This window comes from Aythya ferina (genome assembly GCF_964211825.1).
Source record: "Aythya ferina genome assembly, chromosome: 14".
NCBI lineage: Eukaryota > Metazoa > Chordata > Aves > Anseriformes > Anatidae > Aythya > Aythya ferina.
In genome coordinates this window covers 13605685-13628211 of record NC_140312.1, presented here as the reverse complement: position 1 = coordinate 13628211, position 22527 = coordinate 13605685, and positions in this window count along the sequence as shown.

Genomic DNA, 22527 nt, shown 5'->3' with positions numbered 1-22527 from the left:
TTTGCTTGCATGCACAGCTTTTGCTTTACCTATTAAACTGTCTTTATCTTATCTCACGATGGTTTGGAATTTTACCTTTCTGATTCTCTCCCACAACCCAGTGGGGAATATTCAGCTCATGTCTATAATGTGGGTCTGAGCATGGAGAACACATTCCAGCTTTGTCTCCCAGTGGACTGAGGTCCTGCAGCACGCCTTGGCGCTCAAACCCCAACCATCCATGCCGTCTCATTGTCAAGCCCTTCCAAACCCAGGCTTTTGTCTCCTTCCAAACTTGTCTGCAAGTAGAGAGTGATGTCCTTAAAAAAAAGAAAGAGCTGAGAACTTTTTGGTGGAGTTAATGGATGCACATCCAAGGAGGGACTGAAAAACAGAGAGGCAACGAGCCCTGCCTACATAGCTGTGCGGATAGCCGTGGCTCAGCCAGCGTGCTCCAGCCATGGAGCACGAGCACTAAGCCATGACAGGAGGCTGGCGCGGGATCATCACAGATTATTAGTGCCTCTTGCTTTATAAGCAAAGTTCTGGGGGAGGAAATATGTAGTGAAGTGAAACTGGTGATTGTACAGGCACGCCGGCGATTAAGGTTGAAGTGGGTGGGCAGTCTGTGGGGGCTGGTGTGTTAACTCCAGCCAAGGAGAGGCACAGGCTTTCCAATCTCTGCTATCTCAGTTTCAGCACTGCAGACAACCCATCAGGGTGTCATTAACAAGCAGTTACTTCGCTCTCGTTGCTGCGCTTTAAGGAAATATGTCAAAGGCATTTCTGGTGAGCGAGGGCTCGGTGCGATCAGATTGCTCGAGCCTTCTCACAGCATTCCATTCAGATTATAATACACAATAGTTCAGACCCTGCTGTGTCCCATTACTCAATTATGAAATTGCTTTAGAAGTTGGGAGCTTACTGATTGGCTCTGAATGATTTCATACCCATCATATTTCTGTGTGTTTGTGCTCTTGGACTGATTGCTCCATCTAGTTGGTTCAAGCCGTTTCACCCTTCGGTTTCATGCACAAGAACGTATTTTATTCTTCCCCCTATCACTAAAAAAATGCCACTCAGAGTGCTTCACCCCTTTGATTCAGGTGGCAGGGGGGTGCACATTACCTTTGAGGTCGGTTGCTGCGGGTTCGGATCCTTACTGTAATTGCATAGGAACTGGGAGCAATCGGGAAGGTGTGGTGAGCTAAAATACAGGCACACAGAGCCCAGCTCTTCTGCTTCACCCACCGGCTGGCTGGGACCCTGCTGCACCCTGTGTGTGTGTGGAGCTGCAGCTGGGTCCCTTTGTGCAGCCCCTGCCCTCAGACTGATTCCTGAAGCTTTTATCCACCGAGCATCAGAATCGTTTGATCCACTAACCATAATCAGCCTATAGAAAATTTAACTTTGTTCAGAAATTGTATGAAAGGGGAAAGGAAAAAAGGTATCGATTGCTTGTGCAGATATGACTTGCTTTTGTGTATCAGATCTTTACGCACCCGTCTGCCTTCCTGCCTCTTTTGTTGTGGGGTAAACACCTCTTGGTGATGGCAGACTTCACGGAGAGAGGCACGACTGCTTCATGCTTCATGGGGATTTTGCACCTGTTTAAACTAAGCCCCATGAAACCTGACTGTATGTGGTTCGATTCTTCTGAATAACCCAGTTTGTCAGTAGCCCTGCGAAAGGGGAGGTGAACAAGAATGAAGTCTGTGGGACTCAGCTCATGTATCTTCAGGACGTTCAGTCCCATTCGTATCCACCCGTGGAGAACTGAAACAAGGTCCTGTTCTAAATTAAAATAATGTTACATGTTCTAGTTTGGAGAGCCAAAATAAACTCTGTCTTTGAACTTCTTTAAGACTTACTGCAGGTGATCACTTTGGGCACCCATTGCTAATACCAGTGTCAATTTTCAGGAACATTTTGTACCACCCAAAATAAAAAAGCTGGGGCTGATGAACTGAGGGCACACAGTATTGCCAGAGCCTCTTAGAATGAAACCATTGATGTCTTCTAAGGCGATGCTGAGCTTATCAACAGTTCCTGTGTAAAAATGTCCTTGGTATGCAATTAAAAGTTCTCTCCCTTATTCATCAATAAAGGAATGTGATTCAGAGTCAGAATAAACTGCTCAGGGGGTTGGATGTGTTTAGGAGCCCGTGGATATGGCCAAGCAACTGGATGCCATTGACCTTGTGCTCAAGCCCTCCATCCGCTGTTCAAAGGGGAGAGATTTCTTAATAAAAGCCTGTGCTGTGGCAGTCTTTGAAGAGTTTCTCTTGGGCCAAATCCTGAAATCCTCTCTTGGTTAATTCCTCACTGGAGACATTTAGATACTTGCAGAAATCAAAATGAAATGAAGATACTAGCCTGTTTTTAGGTAGTAATCTCTTTCCCAGAATCAGCATTCAGTATTTTTTTTTTCAGCTCAGATCAGACCACCAGCAGGTTTGTTTCACCCTCTAGGTGTTGTCAGGGAATTACTGGAAAGCAGCACGACTTTCTGTACCTTTGATGCTGTTAAAATAATAGCCCCTTTTGCCTACACAGGGATGTAGCTAGAAGGTCTGTGAAAGGTTTTAGCTCATGTTTCCAAGAAGAACCACTGATTTTCTGATGAGTTAAGGCTTTGGCAACGACAGCAGGATTCTCTCACCTGCCAGCAGATAAGAATCATTGTAAATGTTCACCATTCTGGGCTATGCTATTTAGCCAGTTGAATACTCAAAAGAAAAGCCAGTATTGTGCCATCTGAATTTTCCCCTTTCAGAGTTTCCATTGGACGTGGTTGTTCTGACAATCTGCCATGCCACTAGCACAGAGAGGTGCTTATCTTGCAAAGTTATTTCATGTATTTATTAACTCATTGTGTTTACTTATTTAAATATTCTCTGCAGATGAGACATATGGCAAACGCTGGCCAGCTTAGTCTCAGCTGCTTCTCAGATCCAGATGCTAATATCATTTCATAACTTGGCTCGTGCAGTTCAGATCTGTACCAAAAGATTCTGTTTTGAATTACTATTATATTTGATATTAATACTAAGCATACTCACAGCTGTCCTGCATTGCTATTTCCACCCTCCCTGGGATTCGGCTCTCAGACAGAGGACATAACACTCTTGTCTGCCTGCCTCTCAGGCTTTTAGATCTATCCTGGGCTCACAGCGTATTGTCTACAGCAGAGAAGATGTGCTAATTGCCATTGCATCATTCCCAACTTATGAGCTTGATGGCTTTTTCACGGTCAGGCCTAACCTGGATGGCTTTTCCAGCATCATCACAGTGGCCTTTAACTGGGCAGCCCAGGAGAGTGTTATATGCTGATTGTCCAAAGTCTCTGAGGGCATTTGGGACTGGATTTTGGGAGTCCTTAGTCACCTGAAGATAAGGAATGGTATCCAACAGGATATTCCAAACCACATTGGGCCCAGATCCTCAGTGTTATTAAATGTCTTTGTCTCGGTGAAGTCGATGGGAGTTAAGTAGCTGAGTGTGCTGCGGGTGTAGATCTCCATGCCCCATTCTCTTGGATGTCATCTGCATCTGTGGGACCATCACCACCTTCACGAGCCTGGTGACATCCAGGATGCCCAGCACAAGACTTCCTCAGGCTCATAGGGAATGACCTCATGTCTGGACCTCAGTCTTGCAGATGTACAGAGGCAAAATGCCTCAAGCTTGTGCGAGGTTGGCTGCCTTGTAGGGAGCCCACAGCACTCACTGAGGGTGTGGAGGGTGCAAAGTAACGTCTGCAGCCTGCTCAGGGCCGTGCTCTACCAGCTGAGCCTTGGTAAACATCCCAGTCACCAGGAATGACACTTCAGTCACTTCTGTGACTCAACTATTTTCTTTTTCCCACAGAGCCAGTGTTGTTAGGGAGAGGAAAAACATCAAACAACTTGATTTCTTGTGCCCTCTGAATCCTGGCTGAGCAACGGGCGGAGCCACCTTTTTGTCCATGGCCAGAAATGTGCCCTGGGCACTGTTCCTTTAGCACAAGAGCAAGATGCGGTCCTCTGCTTGTTGGCAGGTCAGCAGTAACTCTTTCTAGAGAGGAGGTCTTGTGCCTGTACTCACTAAATCTAAATATTTCTGCTGATGACAACCTAACCTATCATCTTTTATAGAAGAAAACAGGAGAAAAGCTGTAAATCCGATGCGTCCTCTCCAAGCCCCTCGGGATTTTGCCCAGAACTCTAGGACAAGTGCTCAGGAGTGTCCAGGGTGACGTTCAGGTTTTGAGCAGGTCGTTGTCCTTGGCACAAACCCATTCAAATCCACGGTATTGCAGTGGGCACAGGTCTGGCCCCAGCAGTGACACGTCCTGGCCAGGCGTGGGTTTGAGGAGCACCTCGCCTGGGTGTTTTCCAAGGTACACCAAGACGCATGCTGTGCAGCGGAGAGTCAGTGCCTCTCCCTCCATCTTCTGCTTTCTCCTCGGAGAGGATTTGAGTTTATTTAATCTCAGATTTCTTGCTGAAAAACGCTCAGTGAGCATGAAATGCCTTTGAACTCTGGGAGCATTGCTACTGCCTGTAATGAGGCTGGGTAGCAGGAGACAGCCGCTTCCGTAGCTATTCCAAACACATCTGCGCGACGCGACTCAGGAAGCATCAAAATGCCTCCGCAGCCTCGGCCCCGCTTGTAGGTGCGGGACGGATGAAGGGCACGGCGTGCCACCCGCACAGCCCGCTCACAGCATGCAATGGTGGCAAATGGCTGAGCCGAATATAAAAGCCTTTCCAGCCCAGACAACGATCAGCTGCAAGGAACTTGGAATACACCAGAAAGCGGATAGCCAGGAAACCCTTTCCATGAAGTGCAGAGAGGATTTAGTTGCTGAGAGCTGCAAAGATGCATACATTTTCCTAAAAAAACATTCGTGGTGCCAACATGAAGATTCAGTGCATTGTCAAAACAAGCCAAGATTCTTATTAAAACCAATTGCTTTGGTTTGTTAGGCTACTTTACTATGGTGCCTCTAAGCCAACATATGTATTTGGGTTTAGAAGAGCTGTTGCAGCCAAACCTTAGGTGGCTAGAAATGAATGTGAGCTGAGCACATGCAGGGTATCATTTGCCCACTGCTGTCCTTCTGAGGCTGTTTGATGGTACGTGGTATGTCAGACGTTGGCTTTCTCCTCTGTGAGAGCAGATGGCTTCATGAGGAAGCTGTGCAATACAACTTTGTACAAGGTAGAGGCAAGGCTGTGGGAACTCTGGGTGCACCTGGTTTGCACAAACAGGAACAGAAGAAAATAAGACAAAACACACAGAATATTTCTTGTAATCCAGAATTCTCTCGGTGGAGTGTTGTGAATAAGAAAGACCATTTTGAAGAAAGAGGTGATATCTTTCATTAGGCTGTTATGACCCAAAACAAACTAAAAACCCCAAACAAACAGAAGAAGCCCTTGTGTGCCTGAAAGTTAGTCTCTCTCTCTCTCTCTCTCTCTCTCTCTTTTTTTTTTTTTTTTTTTTCCTGGCTAATAAAAGATACCATCTCTCTATAACCTCACTTGTTTCCTTTGCACATCATGTCTACAGCAATCCTGCTGCTGGAGCTAGAAGTCAATGGTGCGTGCTTCTGCAGCACAGGTGCTGCTCTTCATGGCCTCATCGTGGAGGGAGAGTCCTTCCAGCCGTGCCAACGACAACAGGTGGGGTACATGAAACTGGCACCGGGCCTCGTGCGTCTCTGGTGGATATGCTAATACAAGTATTCAACTACTGTCTAAGCAAACTTAAAAAACAAAACAAAACAAAACAAAAACAAACAACAACAACAAAAAACTGAAGATCTTCTGAATGTGTATTTGAAGCCAGAATTACTCATCTCTACTTTATTCTGAATATGGCACCAGAAGCTTGATTCCATTTTAGCAGCATGAGGCAAAAAAAAGCTGAAGTCTTTAAGAGGTGTGCTAGAGAAGGCAGTTCCATGCATTGCAATGCATCCAAAATCAGGAAGCTGAGAAATGGGGAATTTTCTTTTCCTGTTTCTTTACTGAGCCTGTTAGCTCCTCTTGGCTCCCATGCTAACGTGTTCCTGTGGACACTGTTTCGGTGGCCCTGCTGTTTCCATTGCTGCCTTCAGTAGGCACAGAAGGAAGCTGAAAGGCCCTGTCTGGGGAAGAGCTGCTGAAAGTGCTTTGGTTTTTCAACAGGGTGTGAGTCAGAAGGTGTAGTTAAAAAACAGCCTCATCCTTCACAGACCTCCATCTCTGCAGCCTCCTGATTTATCCATGAGCACACTTCGTGACCCTCAGCACATCACTGATTTCCTAAATGCATTTAACAAAAATTGACAGGGATCTTGCAATGTGTTGCTAACAACACATCATCTGCACTGGATGCCAGGAAGAGCTGCTGCCGCTGCCCCATGGCACCTCATTTTTGGGAGCTCTGAAGAAGACCTGGCAGCCTCAATGGGGAAATGGGCTTCATGTTGGGAAGCACTGGGATTCTGGTACCTGCTGTCCCCAGGGGCTGCCCACCATCTACAGGAAAAGATGAGATCCCCATGCTCAGAACAAAAACACATTCTGCCTGCCTTCAGTGAGCTGTTCTTGCACATCTGAGCCTCAAGGCAAGCTCCCAGCCCAGCTATCAGACTCTTGGCAGCAATTTCCACACGGGTTTGTTGTATTTGGACTCGAGATTCCCCCTTGACCCCAAAAGTCACACTAAAAGGCTAAAAGTATTTTCTTTACTTGCTAAAGAAAACACAGAGGACTTTATTTAGTTATTCAGAACTCCTCAGCCATTCTTCGGTCACTTCATGATTTCCTGAGATTGTATCTGTGCCGTTGTCTGCCGGCTCGGGTCACTCTGTGCAGCTCGGAGGGGAAGAAAAGCTGTTACATTTCATTGTCCTCAAAAGAGGGGAGAAAAATCTGACTCACGCTCCCAATCCAAACAACGCTGCTGCCTCGTGCATTCTTGACAGCTAACGAGGCTTCATTGAAAACCATTTGTAGCCTTTAGCTCCCTTCTAACAAGTTGGCCATTGCCATAGAGGAGATTTTTTCTCCACTGATTTATGAGCTTTAATTTATATGCGAGCCTGGAATACTTGCTTTGGGAAGAGCTCTGCCACAGGCCAAGCTCGCAGGGAGATACGCAGCAGTTTGCATGGTATGCTCTGCATTTTCCTCGTCCAGCCGCAGCAAGATGAAAAACTCCAGGTGAGGAGCACGCGTGGTCGTAGGTGGTGCTGAGCACTCTGACTTCCCAGCGGGTCTGCCAGCTTGGGCCAAAGCGGCGCACTTACCAGGTGAATTTAACTAGGTTTGGAAAGCCTCCACATGACCCAGCAGACATGCTTTGGAAGTGTGAAAGCGCTGCTGAAGCCTGGGCTCCCGTGCAGGCTATGCGCGATCACGTGGAGCGGCTGGGAAATTGTTTAACGGTGTCTCAATGGGTGGTAATGGGATTTTCCAACCCTGAGCCGCCTCGGCGGAGTCCGGGTGTAGGTAGGATTGTGCTGACTCCGCTGTTTCCTTTGGAAGGGAGGGAGAGCATTTGGCACTTCTTTGCATCGGGCCAGGAGCTCCTGACTCCGGGCTCCTTGGCCGAGACGTGCGAGAGGCGATATGCACCCTGAGCCAGCTGCGCCCTGCGCCTGCACCTGACAGCAGAGTGCAGGCTGCTACTGCTGCACCTCGGCTGAAGGCAGGCCACCTCTAGCCCAAGGGCAGCAGATGTCATCTACACTTTATTAATTTCCTTGCTTGTAATGTGGGAGGAACGAGCATCTCACCCCTCCCCTTTCTCCTGTTTGCTATGACCTTTTGTTGCATGCAGGTGACCAAACCGCCCTCTGTGTGCTGAAAGTCCAAGGAGATGTGTTAAAATCAGTGGGGTTTGGTGGAGCAGGGAGCACGCTCATTATACCCAGCCCTTCCAAATATAGGTTGCAATGCCCAGGAAAATCACCCCACAGGCAGTGCTGTTGCTTCCCCGAGGCATTTCATGCTGGGTCTGCAGGAGTAGGGGCTTGGATGCTGCTGGCGTGGCTGAGATACCCATGGGCAGCCCTTGTCACCGAGCCGATGGGTTTGGTTTTGCCAAGCAAAATGGAATTTTGCAATTTCTGCTGCAATATCTTTGGGGAGCACCAGACAAGCTGGGTGAGGCAAGGTGTGGTTGAAATCCCCTGGGTTGCTTCAAAGTGGCTGAAGAAGTGACATCCCCAGGACACTTGTAAGGTCCCATCTGGTGCTGCAGTGGCCAGGAGCGTCACCCTGGGGTGCAGGCATGTGGCAGCAGACACCAGCTGGAAGCACAGCCCCCTGGGGTGTCAGCTCATCCCCTGGGGAGGCAATTTGCACCAGGGAGCATGGGTTTGCCTCGGAGGGTAGTCTGTTAGCTGCCCCAGCAGGATGACAGCTGACCCCAGGGCTTGGTCCCACAGCACAGCCAGAAGCGGTGCAGAAAAGCCCCCCCCCCGTCCTCTGGGTAAGTCCCTCCACGCAGGAAAACACCAACACGCTGACAGTGAAGCACATGTTCAAATGTTTTTCTAAACTCCGTGGCCTCAGGCCAGGATCTTCAAGGATATTGAGCTCCCTGATTCCCACTGATTGCACTAAGCAGCTTCAAAGGCTCAGGACTCAGCGTGGATGGTAATGAGGCCGGGTGGGTTGGATTCTCTGACTTAGCACTGGATCGTGATGCTGACACATCCTGGAGCCAGTGAGACCTGTTGGCCCGGGGGGTCACCTACGCAGAGCTGTGAGCTAGCAGCAGCAGCCTGTTTACATGGCTGTGGTTGTCTAATCTCAACTGTTATCATTCATCTACATAACTTCTTCGCAAGCCTCAAGATGCTTTATCTTGCACCGTGAGCTTGAGGTCTTGTTCCTGACTTCTGATGCGCCTCCGCTGTTGTGCAGGAATATCAAGACAGTGCTCAAATGTGCTCGGCTCTCAGCAGAGCCTGGAAGGGTCTGGGTAGATGAGGACATCTCTTGCCTTCAGTGAGGAGTTCAGGCAACGTCACCTTCAGTGCGTGGCTCTTCACAGCACCTTTGTTCTGCTCAGTGCCTGGGAAATGGCTGGGTCATCTCCACCCCTTGGTGATATTTAATCATTAATTGCATCTGAGTTTGGAAAGAACCTGCTACATTTGTAAACTTCCCTTCATCTGAGAGATGGCTTTTCCGACTGTGGAGTTCACTGAAGCCCACTGGCTGTAGGAGGACAACTGGAAGGTGTCCTACAGAAAATGGTGGGGGGTTATGGAGCAGCCTAGCAGGGGCACATTCAGGTCCTGAGGATGTGTGCAGATCTGAAGAGAATAGCGTGATGGGCATCCCAGGAGGCTGGGAGTGTGAATTTGGATCCAAGCACGAGGGCTTACTCACACCCGTGCGATAAGAAGGCTGGGGGGAGAGACACAGGGTTATTTATCAATTTGTCTGTCAGTAGACAAGGCAATAAAAGGTGCTCTTTTAAAAAGCTCGAAATAAGGAAACCTTAGACAGAGACAGCCTCAGCCTCCCGAGCTGTGCTGCGCCGAACAGGATAACTCCTCGCTCTCCGACTTCTTTACAAATTGCACTCTTGGACTTGTCCTCCCCCCGGGATGCGCTCCACCCACCAGTACCTCTCTGACCTCATCTCCCCTCGCCTGTCCCCACCCGTGGACTCGCTCCTGCACTTCTGGCCTCCAGCGGGCAGCTCCTCGCAGCTCCTCCGTGTCCTCTTGCACCGCTTCGCTCTCACTTGGTTTTCCATCCAGTCCCCTCCCCGGGCAGGCTCTCACCTCCCGCCTGCCTCCCAGCTCTCTGGCTCGGCGGCTTCCTGATTCTGCCTCTAAAAATAGTCTCTGTGGCTGGGGAGATTCCAAACAAACAAATAAACAAGCAAAACACGGGGAGGCTGTGGTTTCCGCTGCTTGTCTTTCGCTTACCTGGAGCTAGAACACACCTTTGGTGCAGAAACATCACAATGCACCACACGGAACTGAAGTGGTGGAGCGTGCTTGGCGTGGCCAGGCAGCCACCAGGCTCACGTCTCCTGAGATGGTCCCAGCAGGAGCAGGAACACCATCCTCAGCACCAGTCCTGCTGGAGGCCCTTCAGAGCTGCAGCGATACCTGGCTGCTGCGTTACTGGCAAGGAAAATGAAGCACAGAGGTGGGTGCTGGAGCAGCTTGTTCAGCACACGAGGAACAATGATCTCCCTGGCTTAAGTGATGTGATGAATGCACGTGCTGCTGGGAAGCTGATAAAATGTTCATTGTGATGCCCAGGAATTAAAATTTTCTTTAGGTGGGACACCCACACTGTTAGACCAGCAGTTGGGTAACTGGGCAAAAAGGTCTCAGAAGCCACAGAAATAGAATTGAATCTAAATGTGTAAGTATGTGTATAAATGCACATGCATTATATCTCAGGAATATAACTTATTTGATATCAAAACCCCAGAGTTAGTGCCTGGCAGGGTCTCTCCCAGCAGCAATCCAGAGCTGGGTGACTGTTGGAGTTGCAGGGACTCCACTGGTGCCACCACAACTGCGCTGGGTGCGTGCAGGGCATCCCTCCACAGACCAAATGCCGCTCACCTTACCCACACTTGCAACTAGTGAAAAAAAAAAAAGGCCAAATATATTGTTTTGAAGCTACTGTCTGATCATGATTACCTGCCTTGCTGTTCTTCACAAGTTCTACAGCACTTCAGTTGCTTTTAGTCTTCTGCTTTGGGCTGGTGTCTGGCAGGGATGGATCCATCTGTGCAGTGGCTGTGTTTCCTTGGTCAGGCCATTCAGCTGGTGCTCTTGTGCCATTTCCCAATGCCGAGTGTTTTTTGTGTAATGGAAAGGGGTAAGAAAAAGCCCTGTGCTAAAGCATGAGCAGTTGTGTTCCCACTCCAATGGGCTGAGGGAGTAAAAGAGACAAAGTTTTCAGAAAAAAAGTAATATCGTATGTATTTGTCCTGCAGGCCTAAGGGATTGGTGGGCATTTCTCATCTGCATCAGCTTGTCTGATAAACCCCACTACCTTACTCCCCACAAAACGTCCTCTCCAGACAGAAATATGGCACGATTCCCATAGCTCCTATGGATTATAAGATTAATGGAGCAGTCCCCAACCTTTGATATGCGGGAAAGCAGCAAGGAATTGCAACATCTGCTGTGCTCTTTGCATCCCAGGGATGAACCTTGCTGTACAACCTATACATCCTCTGCCATGTACCTCCTTTGCACCTCCTGAAGTCAAAGAGCTGTACATGTATGTGCTGGTTTGGCAGTATTTGGTGGCATGAAGAAAAAAACAAACACCAGACAGCCCCATTTGAGAATCCCTTCCCATCAGGGGCCTCTTCCCTCATGCTCCCACTGACCTGCATTTTGCCTGCAGCTGAAGCATTTCTGTGCACCACTGGTTAATGGAGTATTTACTGCGCACTTCACAGTGAAAAGTGAAAATAAAGGAATTAGGAAAAGAGAGGAGACAGGTCAGGATTTTTTTTTTTTATTTTATTTTATTTTATTTTATTTTATTTTATTTTATTTTATTTTATTTTATTTTATTTTATTTTATTTTATTATTTTTGTTCCACAAGCCTGTGGTTAGCTAGCATTTTATTTTTTTTAGAGAGTCTTTCATTGAGATGGGGAAAATACAAGCCAGGCTTGTCCCTGGACTAAATTTTGACTCCTAGAACTTAAATAACAAAAATAACCTCAGATGAGTCTACGAACATTCAAAACCTTATCAAATTCTAAACCGTATTGGGCTTATTTCCTACCAATGAAGATGAAATATATTCATAAGCTAGATGAAAAGATGAAAATCCATTACTTTTTCACCAAACAGGAACATACCTGAGCATCCACACCATGCTGATAGCTGTTTCATATTGGAAGGTCCTGAATGTTCTGTGGCTTTGAGAAGCTCGTTTGCATACCTGTTTAAAGCAAATTTGGTTTATTTCCTGTGATATGTTATTAATGTTTTTAGCCAGTTAGATGTGATGCTCTGTTTCGGAGCAGGCTGCAGTGATTGATGTATGGCTATAACTGTGTAAGTACAATAGATTGAAAAACATAAAAAGAAACCTTTTGTGCTTCAGAAAGTTGAAACATAAAACAAAAATGTGAAGAGAACTGGGAAAGAAAAGGGTTAACCATTTAAAGGCTGAGTTAAACAAAACGTATCTGTGCAAGGGCCTCCCCAAGGAAGTGGCTGAGACCACATTGCTTGGATCATTTAAAATTGGACTGTACAAAGCAATAGAGAAAATTCTGCAGGGAACAATCCTTCACTGGCAGGTGGGATGGACTCAATGACCTAATAAGTCTTTTCCATCTCTAAGTCTATGAGATGAGCCTATAACTAGTGCAATATGGCTTTGCCCAGAGTTCCCATGTGCTGGCTATGAGCGGAGCCAAGTTGCACCAAACTGTGTCTTGTTTAAGTTAACTGTTTATGTGGTTCTTTTGCCCCACACTGGTTCCTTTTTTTAACATCAGATTCCCTCTCCAAACAGATGATTCTTTTATGCTCACTTCATTTTTGGTATGTAAAGCATGTTAAATCACGTAATGTGCCATATATTTTCCTTAAAATAGAACAGGAGTGCAGGAAACACCCCCTTTCTCCTCCGTTTCTGCTAGTGGCCATCTGACTGTTGTCCTGGAAAGGATTTGGACTGCACAGCTCCTTGCCACAGTTGTCCATCAGGCTGGTCCCAGCTTCTCATATGGCAGAGGAAAGGTCCCTTCTCCTACAGGTGTGGCATGGCACCAGCCAGAGCCCTGCAGGTCCCTTGTGGCATGTGCTCCCCTGCCTGAGTACTGACGTGTTGGGGTCTCAGAGCTCAAAGTGCATTTGCTTTTACTCCCAAGTGGCTGAGTCCGGATGGGCTCAGAGTCCACACTGTCTGTTCTCCACACCGAAACTCAAATTCACAAAGGAAAGCACCGGGGACACACAAAGGACAAATCTGGGGCTTGCCAACAGGCGTGCAGGCAGGGGACTCAGCCGTGCCTGGAGGCAGGGGAGCTGTGGGGGCTGTCTGCCTCTCCAGCATCTTCCGAGGAAGCCCCTGGCCCTGGCCAGGCCTGCTGGCTGAGGGCCTGCTCCTAGTCCCACCGGAGAGCAAGGGCTCCAGACTTTGCGTTTGGCTCCAGACAGGTTTTTTTTTCTCCTCCACCTCAGGAGTGCATTGGCAGAAGGCAGGCAGTGAATCTGGATGGGCTGCTGGATGACGGGACTGACAGGAATGAGCACGGGGGTGCTGGGTAGGACCAGGGGCTGTGTTGAGCTTCCTGCTGCCTCATGTGCCGCCCCAGGCTGGAGGTGGTTGGGGCACAGGTGGCCAACCCTCATGTTCTTCCCTGGCATGAAGGTGTCCCACCGGTGGCCTCTAGAAACTGGTGGTAGGCAGAGAAAGCAAGCTAAGCTGTGAGAGAACGGGGCAGCTTACCTGGTACCCACTGGAAGGGGAGGTACATGTGAGGTAGACTACACAGACTACACTGAGGTAGGTATGGAGCTCACTGAACTACATACACACTCCTTTCTCCTGAAAATCTCCGTTTCTTGAAGCCTCACCCCATCCCCAGGAGATCAAACTTCTGCTGAGCTAGGTGGCAGTCCTGTGGAAGAGAAGGGAAGTTCCGCCTAAGCTGGTGAAGGTTTCTCTGACAGCTGAGAGCCAGCCAAAAGGAAATACTGACGTGAAATGCTAAGTGGCTTGCACGATAGGTGCCTAAACATGTTGGAGAAGTCAGCTCCAACCGCTGGGTGCGCGGACACCCCAGGACTCCCTGGTGGGGCAGAGAACAGACATCCATTCCTGTGGCCTGTGGTAGGACCAAGCTGTCCCCAGAGGCTGCGGCCCCATGCCCGACAAGGAGGGAGGAAACACAGAGCCCCAGGAGATCTCCTGGAGATGCTGCTCCAGCCTGAGCCCAGAGCCCTCCTTCCTCCTCCTTGCCCCGAGGCCAGAGTAGCTGGGTTAGACCAACAGCAAAGCGTGACGTGCTTAGACGCGGCAGGAAATGGAAGTGGGAGATAACCCAAAACCTCCTCAAATTCCCCACTCCTACTCACCCACCTGACTTGACGAAGTGAATCAGGATGTAACATGCAGTTGCTTCTTGTCAAGACCTAGCGTCCAGATAGCTTGCGCGGGGGGCGAGTGCGTGTGTGGTATATTTGGTGCTTGTGCGGGCATGAACCCAAGTCCCCTCCTCGTCTGCCGGGTTCAGCGAGGTCACAGGAGGAGGAGGAATTTGCCCCAGCATGAAGTGCTGTGCAGGAGCCCACTCGCTGCTTTCCAGAGACCTGGATTTTCCTGGTCCCACGGCAGGACCCCGCAGCTCGCTGCCCTGAAGGAGACGCTTCCCATGGATGCGGTGGTGCATGGCCTGTTGGTCACCTGCATCTCCTCCTCTGTTCTGCTGGCACCATGGAAGATCTGCTGCTGCTGTTTTGCTCAGAGCTGCATCCTCAGTGCCTGCACCGATGTCCCAACCCACTGCAGACCTGGGTCTCTACTGGGACAGGAGCTCCTGGAGGGCTTCCACAGCAGCGGAATGGGTGGGAGGATGCAGGGGGCAAGCAATGAATGGGGTTCACTGATGGCCTCCGCACAGGGACACCTGTGTGTGTTTAGGGTGTGATGAGCTGAAGGTGCCCTGTGAAGGTGCCCATGAATGCAGGAACCAAGCCAGGCCTGGCCTTGGCACCCACACAGTACCTCCACACTGGAGATACTGGCAAAGGAGAATGATGCATGGCAAGGCGATGGTGTTTCCTCAGTGGGACCTGAGAGACAGCTCACATGAAGGGGTAGAGCCCAGCGACACAGCAGGGCTTGGGCTGCTGGGATCCAGGGCAACAAAACCTCCCATATCACTGACACAGCGCTGTGGGTGCCCCAAGCTCATGGCCTGCTGCTTGGTGTTACTGTTTTTCAGGTTTTGTCTTATTTGAGAAAAAAACTCCTCCTGTTTGGAGGCAGAGCTGAGGGAGCACAGGGTGTGAAGCACAGGAGCCACCTAGCACTGGGCTAGTGGCTGGGAAGGGCACAGCATCAGGGCAAGGAAATTCTCCTTTGTACCCAAACCTCCACCTCCTCCATGGTCACAAAACCCCAGAGTTGTGTGAAGTTTCCCCAAAGTCAGTCACTGATGGCAGAGCACCGCTGAGCACGGCGCGCACGAGGCACAGGAAAGCAAATTTCCCTTCGTGGCTTCTTAGGCCTTTTAAATATTTGTTGTGATTGCGCTACTAATTAAATTCAGCTGTTGCAGGTAATATAACTCCTAACGGCTTTTTTTTTCCTTTTTTTTTTAATATATTTTTGTCTCCCTTTTAGGGGGCAAGTGAGCAGCACTTAAAGGTACATGCACCATCTGTTGGGGTGGCTGCTGGCGGCAATGCAGAGCTTGTGTTGAGCTCTGAAGTCACCATGTTCCCCGTGCCAGTTTGCCTTAGGAAAGGAGGCACATTGCTGCAGTGGGAAGGCTCAGACCATCACCCCATAGCTGTCTGAATCTTGCTGGGGCTAATGGTAGATGCATCCATCACCGGGGCTCTTCCCTCACTTGTCTTGTGCCTGCCTGACCCTCAGCACCATCACTTCCCCTCTCATCTCCACTCCTTTATAAGGCTTATCCACATCTAACTCTTTTGGCAACATGATTCAGATTTGAAGGCAAATTGGGTGGAAGAGAAGTCGGTATAGTATGAGAAAATTGCATTTTTGTGCTCCAGTGCTGTGCTGCACTGTGTGTGTGGCTCAGGGCATGCTGGTTCTCACCTTTTGGGCTGTCAAGGAGAATTTCTCTGTGTCAAAAATGATGCGGAACGCCCTCTCCATGTGTCCTCCAATGTTTTGAATTTTAAAGCGTAGCCCCAGGGCAGTATATTTAAAACATGATCTCAGGGAAGCTGGTTCATTGCATTTGTAAGCTGAAAGAGAGAGCTCGGAATGACGACGATAAATAGACACGAGGGCTCGTGGAGTCACACCGAGGTCAGGCATCCCCCCCTGCATCTCCCCCCAGGATTCGGGCCAGTGTTGCGCTTCCTAATTCAAACCCAAGCCCCTTTTTCTGTGCTCCTCCCATCAGCTCCTCTACCACGGGCGCTGTGGCCTCCTGACATGGGCACTCCTCATGCAGGGGTGAGTGCCGGTGCTTTGAAAGCTGGGCACCCCAAATTAAGGCACAGAGCTATATTTAGACATCCGCACAAAGAGCCTTGATCTTCAGAGGGCTGGAGCACCTGCAAGCCCCAGCGCTGCCAGTGGGACCTGCAAGCACGCCGAGCCTTTGAAAAAACCCAACCACGGAGTTAAGAGAATAGAGATGGGGCTGATAGCGGGTGATTGAGTTATTGCAGCTTAATGAGTTGCTGCTCATCTGCCAAGCCACAGCAACTGTGTGTGTGTGCGCGTGCATGCACGCCCCTATTCATCTAAGCTGTAGGATTTAACCTAAAATAGTTCCTGTGGATTTGCACTGGTTTGGCAGCAGTCCTGAGGCCAGCTACCAGGCTCTGCTGATAAGCCCTAGTGAGGGGAGCCGAGAGCACATGGGCTGCAGCAGCCCTGCGCAGAGCTCAGCGGGAGATGGTGCCCCTGGGGCAGCCCCCATGAGGTGACCGGGCCCCTGGCCTCTTCTGGCTGTTGGAAGAAAGCAAGAGGCTAGGAGAGAGACAGAGCCCGGCTGGAAATGGCAGCTTGCATTTAGGGCTGTGCCAAGCTGTCCCAGTGAGCATCGCTGCGTGCTGAGGCTGGGGCTGCCTTCAGGTGCTCCCAGCGCTGAGGTCCGGCCTCGGGGCTTTAGTGCCACTGATGAAGAGCGAGAGGCCCTTTGTAAGAACTGGCCCTGGCCCCTTATTACAATTTTCCTTCAGCATGGCTCTGAGCTTTTGGTTGAAGTCCATCCACTAGTGAAACAGGCAGGAAAAAAGCCTTCTGCTCTTCCTTTCAGGTCCCTGCAGCGCTTGGCTTTCCAGCCCCAGTTAACCATCACATGGAGTCGGGGAAAGCAGGACCTGTCTGGATGAGAAGCCATCATTTTGTCCCATGCTTAAAAGAAGCCTTCTGTGCTTTGAACAGGCCAAATAGCATTCTCCCCCATAATTTTTTAACTTTGGGCACCTTTGCAAATTACTCTCCTGGCTGGGAGGGAGACCAGGAGTGCCAGAACACCATGGGAAGAGGCTGCTCTGTGATACTGCCAACCTGCGAAGGAGGAGGAAATGCTGGAAATCCCCTAAGCACGCCTGTTTTCTTGAGATTCCCGACTCGATTTTGCAAACTCAGAAGATTTTATATAATTTGGTTTAGTCAGTTCAGAGGTTTAAGGCACTTGGCTATGCATCTGGATTGCATCTTTGGGGTGAGTTATCCAAAAAAGAACTCAGACAGAACAGTTTGAAATCCATCCTTTGCTAGCAAAGCTAAAGGAAAACAAGAGCATGGGAAGGGAGTTTCAACTCTGCTACTCTGGGTTTAATCCCATGGCCTGTGCCTCCACCTGCCTGGACATCAGGTGGGCAGGCAGCTTGACATGCCACCAGCCACCATCCCTAACCTGACACCCAGCTCCCTGCCAGCGAAGAAAACCTCAGCTCCCCCTCTAACCACCGGCCTCCGTCACCTGAAGGTCTCTAGAGTGAGAAAAAAAAGAAAAGAGCATTTCTGAACATGCAAATAAATCTCATTGCATGTGCAAGTTCAGCAAGCACGGCTCTCTGACATGACGGCCGCTGCACACAAGCCAAAGGGTTTTATTCAGGCTTCCCAGTCTGAAAATGTTGGCCTTAGAAAGCCCTTAAATGAAACATTTTGAGTTGAAAAGTCCAAGTCAATTCAAAATAGTAACAAAGAAAGTTAATTTTAAGAGCCCTTTAAGTTTTTGACTGTAAAAGCCAAGAAAGTTGCGTATCGATGAGACGGAGCCCCAAGACACCCGTGAGGCAGCCAGCACCCCGCTGCTGGTGTTGACTGCCCCGAGGCCGCTGTCTTCGAGCGCCGATAGCGATCAGCACCTCGTGGGGCCGAACCTTTCACCATTTGCCATGTTTTGCCTCACAGGCAGCTGCGTTTCAGCAGTGGGTGAAACGATTCCTGTTTGTCTTGAAGGGCAAATTCTTCCCTTTAGATGTTCGTGCTCACCTCCCATTAACTTTGGTATGAGCTGAGCTCATGCTTCCAAGAGCAAAATTTGGCTTATAATTTCTGCATGCTTCGGGATCCTTTGGGTACCATATAAATGTAAGATACTGTGATTCAGTGCTAAAGAGCAGAGAAAATGCAAAGCCCCAGGAGACAAAGTAAGAGAAAATCATATAGGGCCTTTGTTTAAAAATAAAAAATAATAATAATAAAAAAAAGCAAAGCAAAAGAGAAAGATTAAGAAAAACAATTCAGCCTCATTCCAAAGCTGATTTCACTGCATGCAAGGACAGAGTGCACATCTCTTACCTAGCCATAGCTTCTCTGACACCAGTGAGTTACGGGCCATTGGACCAGGCCCCAGTTTTGAAGGCATTATTGGAAATGTCTTACCTCCCATAGTTCCTGTTTTTTAATCAAACTCACCGCACTGCCAGAGGTGTTTCATTTACCTTGCGAGGGGGCGGCGAGGCAACCTCGAGCCACAGGAAATAGGAATTGCAGCACAGCTCCTCCACACCGGGCGCTCCCGGGGGCACGCAGCGCATGGACACCCACTGCCCCCTGCCCCGCTGCCCAGCCCCGGCATCCCACAGCCACTTCTGGGTTCAGGGCTTTCGGAGTCTCCTTGCTTCATTCAGTGCCCCCACTCTAGCAAGAGCTAATGGCGCATACATTTTATAAGTTTATTTTCTATCAGCTGCCATTTTATAGTTTCTTGGCTTGTTGCGACTGTCATAAAATTACTTTATTGTATTTTCCCATCTGTTACATTTTTGCTTCTTTACGGGGGGACACTGCACGATGCACATAGTCTGATTTAGCTTTGAAATCACTGTCTGAATGCTGTGTAAGGAAGATGAGCATTGTGTTTACAGCGTGGCCTCTCTGTAGCGGCGAGGCAAACGAATGATGCCCGCAAACCCCAGTGTCAGCAGGTGGATGTGGCTGCCCCTTCCTCCCCTGCCCTGCTCTTTTGCTTTGAGTTTTGCACTTGGCTACACCTGTTAGAGCTGTAATTGCTCCTTAATTTAGTTATCCACACACTGGGGCTGTAACAAGGCCTTCTGAAATTTTCTTTTGCTTTTTTTCAATTTGTACCACCACTGAATATTAAAGGCTTTGTCTTGTAAAACTATTGAGATTATTAGACAAAATCCAATATTTAATCTGGTAGTTTGGCAACCCCAAAGGATTTCTGAATGTAAAAAATCCTGTTTTAAGAAAACAACAGTGGTTTGACAGTCCTATTTAAGTACCCCTCCTTCATCTTTCCTTCCTGCCCCCAGTGTACTACGCTGTACTTTTCAAACATAATTTTATCACCAAGAAAGGAAGACTTAACTATTCTTATCAGTGGGCCAGAACCTGTTCCCACCAGAAAATCTACACAATACACAGGACACGAGGCAAAGGAATCCCATGCACCTGCAACTGGCAGTGACTTCAACAGAAATGGAAGCAGTGAGAGCACGTAGGGAAGGAACTGAGCCGAAGGACTTCCAGCAATGATGTGTGTGCTGTCTTTATTATGATTTGTCAATAACAAGGAATATTTTGTGTGTGATTTCAAAATATAGTTGTAAAATTTATGCACGTAGGTAATTAGTTGGGTTTTGATTGCTGCAGTCTATCTGGAAAGTCTGGGTGAATTTTCAATTTATTTTTTTTTTTTACAATTTTACAATTCTTCAGCTATTTAATGCAAACAGTTTTAGAAAAGGGACTCCAGTTTTTCGATATAAAAAGTTTGTTCTTACCTGTTGATTGTAGTAAAAATGGTGAAAGAGGAATCCAAGGTGTGCTGTCAAACTTATGTGTGAGTAGAGCAGTGCGAGATCACTTCTGTGCCACTTCTCTCTTGGTTTCCATCTCTTTGGCAGTACTTACTCCTCCGGTGGGTGCTGTCCTTCAGGATTAAGAAGGAATAAACAGAATCACACACAAAATAATGGCTTGTACTGGAATTTAGCTGGGTGAAGCCCTCAGAATGAACTGGCGAGTAGGTTGTGTCTGAACTCTGCAGCCCCCGCGTTCAGTTCTTTATTAACTTTTTCAGTATGTTCTATTATGGTCAGGCAACAATATGGGAGCTATCCTGCAGCTAATTTAACACCTGTAAATTCCCATGGCTGGTAATGAAACATTGTAGAGGCTAGTGGATGAAGCATTTGCTTCATATATCAAAGGTCATTAGTTCAGTATTTGTTAATGCTGTAGCTTTTATTATTATTATTTTTTACCTTTTTTTTTTGCATCAGTCACTTATAGCCTGATTAAGACTTCTCCTTCCCAAAGCTAAAAACAAAACATGAGCATCTGACCCAGAACACTGGGGCAAAATTCTCTGTTGAAATCTTGAATTAACCTGGTTGAAATGATACCTCCAAAGCTCTCCCTGGCCCTCCTGGTCGTGTGTAGGCTGGGAGGCCATGTGGCACTGGGGGACATGGTGTCACAGCCGTGTGGTGCCAGGGGAAAGGTGTCACAGCCATGGCTTAGGGAATGCTTCTGCCCAGCTGAGCACTTGTATCAGCTCCGGGCCATCACTGCTGCACTGCTGGTGCCGAGAGGAGCTGACACAGCGAGCTCACAGCCCTGCAGCTGGTTTTTCTGGATGTTCCGTAGCTAAACTGACCCCTTCTCAACCCTGTCATGGGCTGGGTCCACCACAGTAGCCAACTTTTCAAAACACATCCAGCACAAAGCAACATTATAATGAAACTAAGCAGCTCCTGAAGATGAAATCACATGAGCCGTGCATCCAAATGTGATGCTGCAGCTTCTGGGAAATGCTGAGTGTGCGCTTCTTCACCTTGAAAGGTCTTGGCATGTATGCTGTTTATCAAAATAACAAGTCATTGAAATACAGCTGAAAGGATTGCCAGGAAGGTTGAATGAAGCACTGTTGTTTCCAGTGTACCATGGTCTCCACTGTTTTTTCCAGAGGAGGGAAATGAGTGGGCTCCAAGAACGAACCCCGCGCACAGAGCCCATCTATTTCTGGCCAGGCTGCTCTTTGACCTTCAGTGAGTGCAGCACAGCAGGTCTTGGGCAGAGCTCTGCTGTGTGGAGCTTGCTGCCAGCAGGACCTTCACCTTCATATAGCCCAGTACCGATCCTAGACATTATTTTTATTTGTAAGGTGCCACTCATCAGGAGTCTCCCCTGGGATATGATTCTGGTTGCCTGCAGAGAGAAGTTCTGGATGTATTCCTGAGACTATGAATTTAATCCGTAAATAAGCTATGCTTTGTATTAACATCTTTATGCTGTAGAATTTTATAGGATATTTGGTTCTTTGTAAGACACACATGTTGTTTTGTATTCATATCTGTGCCTGTCTTATAGCTGGCTTCGTGATGCTACTCATTAATTCAAGACTGTGATGTCTTTCTCACTGTATGATATTTAGATGTCAGATATTTTCTACAAAGCTTATTAAAACTCAGATTTGTACTTCATCGTTCACTGTACTACCAGGCAGTCCTCTATCAATGCGCTCCTGTGACTTGCCTGGTCCTCTGGAGGAGTCTGACTGAGTTTTCAGGGTAAGACAAACATACCCCGAGGCTCCCATCTTTCTTGGACAAAGGAAAAAACAATCATTATTACCACAGCTGTTCCAATGGCTTCTGTCTGAATTCTGAATTTGCAATAGCATATACACGTGAGTAACAGCAAACAATGCACCTGTTCTCAACCAACAAGCACCCTTCCAGAAACACACGGCTTTCACGCCCGGCAGCCACAAAGCCTGTCTGTGTTATAGGCCCATCTTTTTGGTGATGGGGGCAACAAAACCTACAGCTTGTGGAAGAACCGGCACCACCGTGCTCATGCTGCCTCTCAGCAGGGCCGGCTGTGTCCCCACTGCTGTGGTGGCAGTGGCCAAGCAGGAACCTGGCTGCTCCTCCTCCTCCTCCCGGCACACTGTGCAGCACAGCCACGTGCTTGGAGAACCAGGACGGAGGTGAGCGCCGGCCAGCTAGGAGCGAGTCTCATGGCATTCGGTGTCAGCCTCCATTGTCCCACTGCTGGGGCAGGGAAACACTGCTGGGACCAGCTCTGGTTAGCACAACGTTGTTAGCTGCCTGATACCAATGCCCTTTGTACAAAAAATAACAGTGACAATCAGCGAGGGGCAGCTCAGCTCCTCCAGGGGTCCCTGTGGGTCTGGGTCCCCACTCGCTGAGGCCACCACAATGTCCCACTGCCAGCTCCTCAGCCACCATGAGGGCAGGGGCAGCAAATGAGGTTCCCCTTACTGAACTAACACTGGTTCTGTTGCAGCTCCCCCCTCCTGAAGTGGTGCAACAGTCCCAAAACATCACGGGCCAGCAATGCCATCCCCGAGGGGCAAGACCTGTGGGGACGGGTGCTGCTTCCGCA